This window comes from Lithobates pipiens, unplaced genomic scaffold (assembly GCF_037356315.1).
Source record: "Lithobates pipiens isolate NorthernLeopardFrog02 unplaced genomic scaffold, aLitPip1_a1.2 Scaffold_18, whole genome shotgun sequence".
Lineage (NCBI taxonomy): Eukaryota > Metazoa > Chordata > Amphibia > Anura > Ranidae > Lithobates > Lithobates pipiens.
In genome coordinates this window covers 61,378,034-61,386,167 of record NW_027507758.1, presented here as the reverse complement: position 1 = coordinate 61,386,167, position 8,134 = coordinate 61,378,034, and positions in this window count along the sequence as shown.

The window sequence follows — 8,134 nt, the reverse complement described above, 5'->3', positions numbered from 1 at the left end:
TATGTGTCAGGTAGATAGGTCCGTGTAGGTGTGTAATGGTCAGGTAGGTAGGTCAGTGTATTGTGTCAAGTATGTGGGACAGTGTATAGTGTCAGGTAGGTGGTTCAATGTATGTGTAATGGTCAGGTAGGTCAGTGTATGTGTCAGGTAGTTAGGTCAGTGTGTGTGTAATGGTCAGGTAGGTCAGTGTATGTGTCAGGTAGGTAGGTCAGTGTATAGTGTCAGGTAGGTGGTTTACTGTAAGTGTAATGGTCAGGTAGGTCAGTGTATGTGTCAGGTAGGTAGGTAGGTAGGTAAGTGTGTGTGTGTAATGGTCAGGTAGGTAAGTGTATGTGTCAGGTAGGTAGGTCATTGTATTGTGTCAGGTAGGTGGGACAGTGTATGTATAATGGTCAATGTATGTGTCAGATAGGTGGTTCAGTGTAATGGTCAGGTAGGTGGGTCAGTGTATGTGTGTAATGGTCAGGTAGTTCAGTGTATGTGTCAGGTAGGTGGGTCAGAGTATTTTGTCAGGTAGGTAGGTCAGTGTGTGTGTAATGGTCAGGTAGGTCAGTGTATGTCAGGAAGGTAGGTCGGTAAGTGTGTGTGTGTGTGTGTAATGGTCAGGTAGGTCAGTGTATGTGTCAGGTAGGTAGGTCATTGTATTGTGTCAGGTAGGTGGGACAGTGTATGGGTAATGGGCATGCAGGTCAGTGTATGTGTCAGGTAGGTGGGTCAGTGTATGTGTAATGGTCAGGTAGGTCAGTGTATGTGGGGGGGTCAGAGGTTGTGCGGACATGGTGCAGGGGGTCAGAGGTTGTGCAGACATGGTGTAGGGGGGTCAGAGGTTGTGCGGACATGGTGTAGGGGGGTCAGAGGTTGTGCGGACATGGTGTAGGGGGGTCAGAGGTTGTGCGGACATGGTGTAGGGGGGTCAGAGGTTGTGCGGACATGGTGCAGGGGGGTCAGGGGCTGTGAGGACATGGTGTAGGGGGGTCAGAGGTTGTGCGGACATGGTGTAGGGGGGTCAGAGGTTGTGCAGACATGGTGTAGGGGGGTCAGAGGTTGTGCGGACATGGTGTAGGGGGGTCAGAGGTTGTGCGGACATGGTGTAGGGGGGTCAGAGGTTGTGCGGACATGGTGTAGGGGGGTCAGAGGTTGTGCGGACATGGTGCAGGGGGGTCAGGGGCTGTGCGGACATGGTGTAGGGGGGTCAGAGGTTGTGCGGACATGGTGCAGGGGGGTCAGGGGCTGTGCGGACATGGTGTAGGGGGGTCAGAGGTTGTGCGGACATGGTGTAGGGGGGTCAGATGTTTTGCGGACATGGTGTAGGGGGGTCAGAGGTTGTGCGGACATGGTGCAGGGGGGTCAGGGGCTGTGCGGACATGGTGTAGGGGGGTCAGAGGTTGTGCGGACATGGTGTAGGGGGGTCAGAGGTTGTGCGGACATGGTGCAGGGGGGTCAGGGGCTGTGGGGACATGGTGCAGGGGGACAGAGGTTGTGCGGCCATGGTGTAGGGGGGTCAGAGGTTGTGCGGACATGGTGCAGGGGGGTCAGGTGTTGTGCGGACATGGTGCAGGAGGGTCAGGGGCTGTGGGGACATGGTGCAGGGGGGTCAGGGGCTGTGCGGACATGGTTCAGGGGGGTCAGGGGCTGTGTGGACATGGTGCAGGGGGGTCAGAGGTTGTGCGGACATGGTTCAGGGGGGTCAGGGGCTGTGGGGACATGGTGCAGGGGGGTCAGGGGCTGTGCGGACATGGTTCAGGGGGGTCAGGGGCTGTGCGGACATGGTGCAGGGGGGTCAGAGGTTGTGCGGACATGGTTCAGGGGGGTCAGGGGCTGTGCGGACATGGTTCAGGGGGTTCAGGGGCTGTGCGGACATGGTGAAGGGGGGTCATGGGCTGTGTGGACATGTTATGTGTCAGGTAGGTGGGTCAGTGTATGTGTGTTATGGTCAGGTAGGTAGGTCAGTGTATGTGTGTAATGGTCAGGTAGGTGGTTCAGTGTATGTGTGTGATGGTCAGGTAGATGGTTCAGTGTGTGTACTGGCCAGGTAGGTCAGTGTATGTGTGAGGTAGGTGGGTAAGTGTATGTGTGTAATGGTCAGGTAGGTGGTTCAGTGTATGTGTGTAATGGTCAGGTAGGTGGGTCAGTGTGTGTAATGGTCAGGTAGGTAGGTCAGTGTATATATCAGGTAGTTGGGCCAGTGTAAGTGTAATGGTCAGGAAAGGTAAGTCTATGTGTCAGGTAGGTAGGTCCGTGTAGGTGTGTAATGGTCAGGTAGGTAGGTCAGTGTATTGTGTCAAGTAGGTGGGACAGTGTATAGTGTCAGGTAGGTGGTTCAATGTATGTGTAATGGTCAGGTAGGTCAGTGTATGTGTCAGGTAGTTAGGTCAGTGTGTGTGTAATGGTCAGGTAGGTCAGTGTATGTGTCAGGTAGGTAGGTCAGTGTATAGTGTCAGGTAGGTGGTTTACTGTAAGTGTAATGGTCAGGTAGGTCAGTTTATGTGTCAGGTAGGTAGGCCAGTGCGTGTGTGTAATGGTCAGGTAGGTCAGTGTATGTGTCAGGTAGGTAGGTAGGTAAGTGTGTGTGTGTGTGTGTGTGTGTGTGTAATGGTCAGGTAGGTCAGTGTATTGTGTCAGGTAGGTAGGACATTGTATTGTGTCAGGTAGGTGGGACAGTGTATGTGTAATGGTCAGGAGGTCAGTGTATGTGTCAGGTAGGTAGGTCAGTGTGTGTGTGTAATAGTCAGGTAGGTGGTTTAGTGTGTGTAATGGTCAGGTAGGTCAGTGCATTGTGTCAGGTAGGTGGGTCAGAGAATTGTGTCAGGTAGGTGGGTCAGTGTATGTGTAATGGTCAGGTAGGTCAGAGTATGTGTCAGGTAGGTGGGACAGTTTGTGTGTAATGGTCAGGTATGTCAGTTTGTGTCAGGTAGGTAGGTCGGTGTATGTGTGTAATGGTCAGGTAGGTCAGTGCATGTGTCAGGTAGGGGGATCAGTGTATGTATGTAATGGTCAGGTAAGGCAGTGTATGTGTCAGGTAGGTAGGTCAGTGTGTGTGTGTGTGTGTGTGTGTGTAATGGTCAGGTAGGTCAGTGTATTGTGTCGGGCAGGTGGTACAGTATATGTGTGTAAAGGTCAGATAAGTAGGTCAGTGTATGTGCCAGGTAGGTAGGTCACTGTGTGTAATGGTCAGGTAGGTGGTTCAGTGTGTGTTATGGTCAGGTAGGGCAGTGTATTGTGTCAGGTAGGCAGGTCAGTGTATGTGTGTAATGGTCAGGTAGGTGAGAGTATGTGTAAGGTAGGGCAGTGTGTGTAATGTGTAATGGTCAGGTAGGTGAGTGTATGTGTCAGGTAGGTAGGTCAGTGTATGTGTGTAATAGTCAGGTAGGTGGGTCAGTGTATGTGTGTGATGGTCAGGTAGGTCATTGTATTGTGTCAGGTAGGTAGGTCAGTGTATGTGTAATGGTCAGGTAGGTCAGTTTATGTGTCAGGTAGGTGGGTCAGTGAATTGTCAGGTAGGTGGGTCAGTGTATGTGTCTGGTAGGTAGGTAAGTCTATGTGTGTAATGCTCAGGTTGGTGGTTCATTGTATGTGTAATGTTCAGGTAGGTCACTGTGTGTGTAATGGTCAGGTAGGTCAGTGTATGTGTCAGGTAGGTGGGTCAGTGTATGTGTAATGGTCAGGTAGGTCAGTGTATGTGGGGGGGGTCAGAGGTTGTGCGGACATGTATTGTGTCAGGTAGGTAGGTCAGTGTATGTGTAATGGTCAGGTAGGGGAGTGTATGTGCCAGGTAGGTGGGTCAGTGTGTGTAATGGTCAGGTACGTGGGTCAGTGTGTGTAATGGTCAGGTAGGTCAGTGTATGTGTCAGGTAGGTAGGTCAGTGTGTGTGTAATGGTCAGGTAGGTCAGTGTATGTGTCAGGTAGGTAGGTCAGTGTGTGTGTGTGTGTGTGTGTGTGTGTAATGGTCAGGTAGGTCAGTGTATGTGTCAGGTAGGAAGGTCAGTGTGTGTGTGTGTGTGTGTAATGGTCAGGTAGGTCAGTGTATGTGTCAGGCAGGTGGGTACATGTATGTGTGTAATGGTAAGGTAGGTTGTTGCATGTGTCAGGTAGGTCAATGTGTGTAATGGTCAGGTAGGTCAGTGTATGTTTCAGGTAGGTGGGTCAGTGTATGTGTGTAATGGTCAGGTAGGTCAGTGTATGTGTCAGGTAGGTAGGTCAGTGTATGTGTCAGGTAGGTGGGACAGTATGTGTGTGTGTGTGTGTGTATTGGTCAGGTAGGTGGTTCAGTGTATGTGTGTAATGGTCAGATAGGTAGGTCAGAGTATGTGTGATGGTCAGGTAGGTCAGTGTATTGTGTCAGGTAAGGAGGTCAGTGTATGTGTCAGGTAGGTAGGTCACTGTGTGTAATGGTCAGGTAGGTGGTTCAGTGTGTCTAATGGTCAGGTAGGTCAGTTTATGTGTCATGTAGGTAGGTCAGTGTATTGTGTCAGGTAGGTGGGTCAGTGTATGTGTGTTATGGTCAGGTAGGTCAGTTGATGAGTCAGGTAAGTGGGTCAGGGTATGTGTGTAATGGTCAGGTAGGTCAGTGTGTCAGGTAAATGGGTCAGTGTATGTGTGCAATGATCAGGAAAGGTCAGTGTATGTGTCAGGTAGGTAGGTCAGTGTGTATGTGTAATGGTCAGGTAGGTCAGTGTATGTGTCAGGTAGGTCAATGTGTGTAATGGTCAGATAGGTCAGTGTATGTGTCAGGTAGGTAGGTCAGTGTATGTGTCAGGTAGGTGGGACAGTATGTGTGTGTAATGGTCAGATAGGTAGGTCAGAGTATGTGTGATGGTCAGGTAGGTCAGTGTATTGTGTCAGGTAGGTAGGTCAGTGTATGTGTCAGGTAGGTAGGTCACTGCGTGTAATGGTCAGTTAGGTGGTTCAGTGTGTCTAATGGTCAGGTAGGTCAGTTTATGTGTCACGTAGGTAGGTCAGTGTATTGTGTCAGGTAGGTGGGTCAGTGTATGTGTCAGGTAGGTGGGTCAGTGTATGTGTGTTATGGTCAGGTAGGTCAGTTGATGAGGCAGGTAAGTGGGTCAGGTATGTGTGTGTAATGGTCAGGTAGGTCAGTGTGTCAGGTAAATGGGTCAGTCTATGTGTGCAATGATCAGGAAAGGTTAGTGTATGTGTCAGGTAGGTGGGACAGTGTATGTGTAATGGTCAGGTAGGTTGGTGCATGTGTCAGGTAGGTGGGTCAGTGTATGTGTGTAATGGTCAGGTAGGTGGATCAGTGTATGTGTGTAATGGTCAGGTAGGTAGGTCAGTGTGTGTAATGGACAGGTAGGTCAGTGTATGTGTTTAATGGTCAGGTAGGTCAGTGTATGTGTCAGGAAGGTAGGTCAGTGTATTGTGTCAGGTAGGTGGGACAGTGTGTGTAATGGCCAGGTAGGTCAGTGTATGTGTCAGGTAGGTGGGTAAGTAAATGTGTGCAATGGTTAGGTAGGTGGTTCAGTGTATGTGTGTAATGGTCAGGTAGGTGGGTCAGTGTGTGTAATAGTCAGGTAGGTCAGTGTATGTGTGTAATGGTCAGGTAGGTCAGTGTATTGTGTCAGGTAGGTGGGACAGTGTATTGTGTCAGGTAGGTGGTTCAGTGTATGTGTAAAGGTCAGGTAGGTCAGTGTATTGTGTCAAGTAGGTGCGTCAGTGTATGTGTGTGATGGTCAAGTAGGTAAGTGTATGTGTCAGGTAGGTCAGTGAGGTAGGTCAGTGTGTGTGTGTGTATGTGTGATGTTCAGGTAGGTCAGTGTTTTGTGTCAGGTATGTGGGACAGTGTATGTGTAATGGTCAGGTAGGTGGTTCAGTGTATGTGTAATGGTCAGGAAAGTTAAGTCTATGTGTCAGGTAGGTGGGTCCGTGTAGGTTTGTAATGGTCAGGTAGGTCAGTGTATGTGTCAGGTAGGTAGGTCAGTGTGTTTGTAATGGTCAGGTAGGTCAGTGTATATCAGGTAGGTAGGTCGGTAAGTGTGTGTGTGTGTGTGTGTAATGGTCAGGTAGTTCAGTGTATGTGTCAGGTAGGTAGGTCATTGTATTGTGTCAGGTAGGTGGGTCAGTGTATGTGTAATGGTCAGGTAGGCCAGTGTATGTGGGGGGGGGGGGGTCAGAGGTTGTGAGGACATGGTGCAGGGGGGTAAGAGTTTGTACGGACATGGTGCAGGGGGTCAGAGGTTGTGCGGACATGGTGTAGGGGGGTCAGAGGCTGTGCGGACATGGTGCAGGGGGGTCAGAGGTTGTGCGGACATGGTGCAGGGGGGTCAAAGGCTGTGCGGACATGGTGCAGGGGGGTCAGAGGCTGTGCGGACATGGTGCAGGGGGGGTCAGAGGTTGTGCGGACATGGTGCAGGGGGGTCAAAGGCTGTGCGGACATGGTGCAGGGGGGGTCAGAGGTTGTGCAGCCATGGTGTAGGGGGGTCAGAGGTTTGCGGACATGGTGCAGGGGGGTCAGAGGCTGTGCGGACATGGTGCAGGGGGTCAGAGGTTGTGCGGCCATAGTGTAGGGGGGTCAGAGGTTGTGCGGACATGGTGCAGGGGGATCAGGGGTTGTGCGGACATGGTGTAGGGGGGTCAGAGGCTGTGCGGACATGGTGCAGGGGGTCAGAGGTTGTGCGGCCATAGTGTAGGGGGGTCAGAGGTTGTGCGGCCATAGTGTAGGGGGGTCAGAGGTTGTGCGGACATGGTGTAGGGGGGTCAGAGGTTGTGCGGACATGGTGCAGGGGGTCAGAGGTTGTGCGGACATGGTGTAGGGGGGTCAGAGGCTGTGCGGACATGGTGCAGGGGGTCAGAGGTTGTGCGGCCATAGTGTAGGGGGGTCAGAGGTTGTGCGGACATGGTGCAGGGGGGGTCAAGGGTTGTGCGCACATGGTGCAGGGGGGTCAGGGGTTGTGCGGACATGGTGCAGGGGGGTCAGAGGTTGTGCGGACATGGTGCAGGGGGGTCAGAGGCTGTGCGGCCATGGTGTAGGGGGTCAGAGGTTTGCGGACATGGTGCAGGGGGGTCAGGGGCTGTGCGGACATGGTGCAGGGGGGTCAGAGGCTGTGCGGACATGGTGCAGGGGGTCAGAGGTTGTGCGGCCATAGTGTAGGGGGGTCAGAGGTTGTGCGGACATGGTGCAGGGGGTCAGAGGTTGTGCGGACATGGTGTAGGGGGGTCAGAGGCTGTGCGGACATGGTGCAGGGGGTCAGAGGTTGTGCGGACATGGTGTAGGGGGGTCAGAGGTTGTGCGGACATGGTGCAGGGGGTCAGAGGTTGTGCGGCCATAGTGTAGGGGGGTCAGAGGTTGTGCGGACATGGTGCAGGGGGTCAGAGGTTGTGCGGACATGGTGCAGGGGGGTCAGGTGTTGTGCGGACATGGTGCAGGGGGGTCAGGGGCTGTGCGGACATGGTGCAGGGGGTCAGAGGTTGTGCTGACATGGTGAAGGGGGTTCAGGGGCTGTGCGGACATGGTGAAGGGGGGTCAGGGGCTGTGTGTTATGGTCAGGTAGGTCAGTTGATGAGTCAGGTAAGTGGGTCAGAGTATTGTGTCAGGTAGGTGGGTCAGTGTATCAGTGTATGTGTGTAATGATCAGGAAAGGTCAGTGTATGTGTCAGGTAGGTGTGACAGTGTATGTGTAATGGTCAGGTAGGTCGTTGCATGTGGCGGGTAGGTGGGTCAGTGTATGTGTGTAATGGTCAGGTAGGTAGGTCAGTGTATGTGTGTAATGGTCAGGTAGGTGTTTCAGTATATGTGTGTGATGGTCAGGTAGGTCAGTGTGTGTAATGGTCAGGTAAGTGAGTATATATGTCAGGTAGGTGGTTCAGTGTATGTGTGTAATGGTCAGGTAGGTCAGTGTATGTCTTTAGGTAGGTGGGTTCATGTATGTGTGTAATGGTCAGGTAGATGGTTCAGTGTGTGTACTGGCCAGGTAGGTCAGTGTATGTGTCAGGTAGGTGGGTAAGTGTATGTGTGTAATGATCAGGTAGATGGTTCAGTGTGTGTACTGGCCAGGTAGGTCAGTGTATGTGTCAGGTAGGTGGGTAAGTGTATGTGTGTAATGGTCAGGTAGGTGGGTCAGTGTGTGTAATGGTCAGGTAGGTAGGTCAGTGTATGTGTGTAATGGTCAGGTAGGTCAGTGT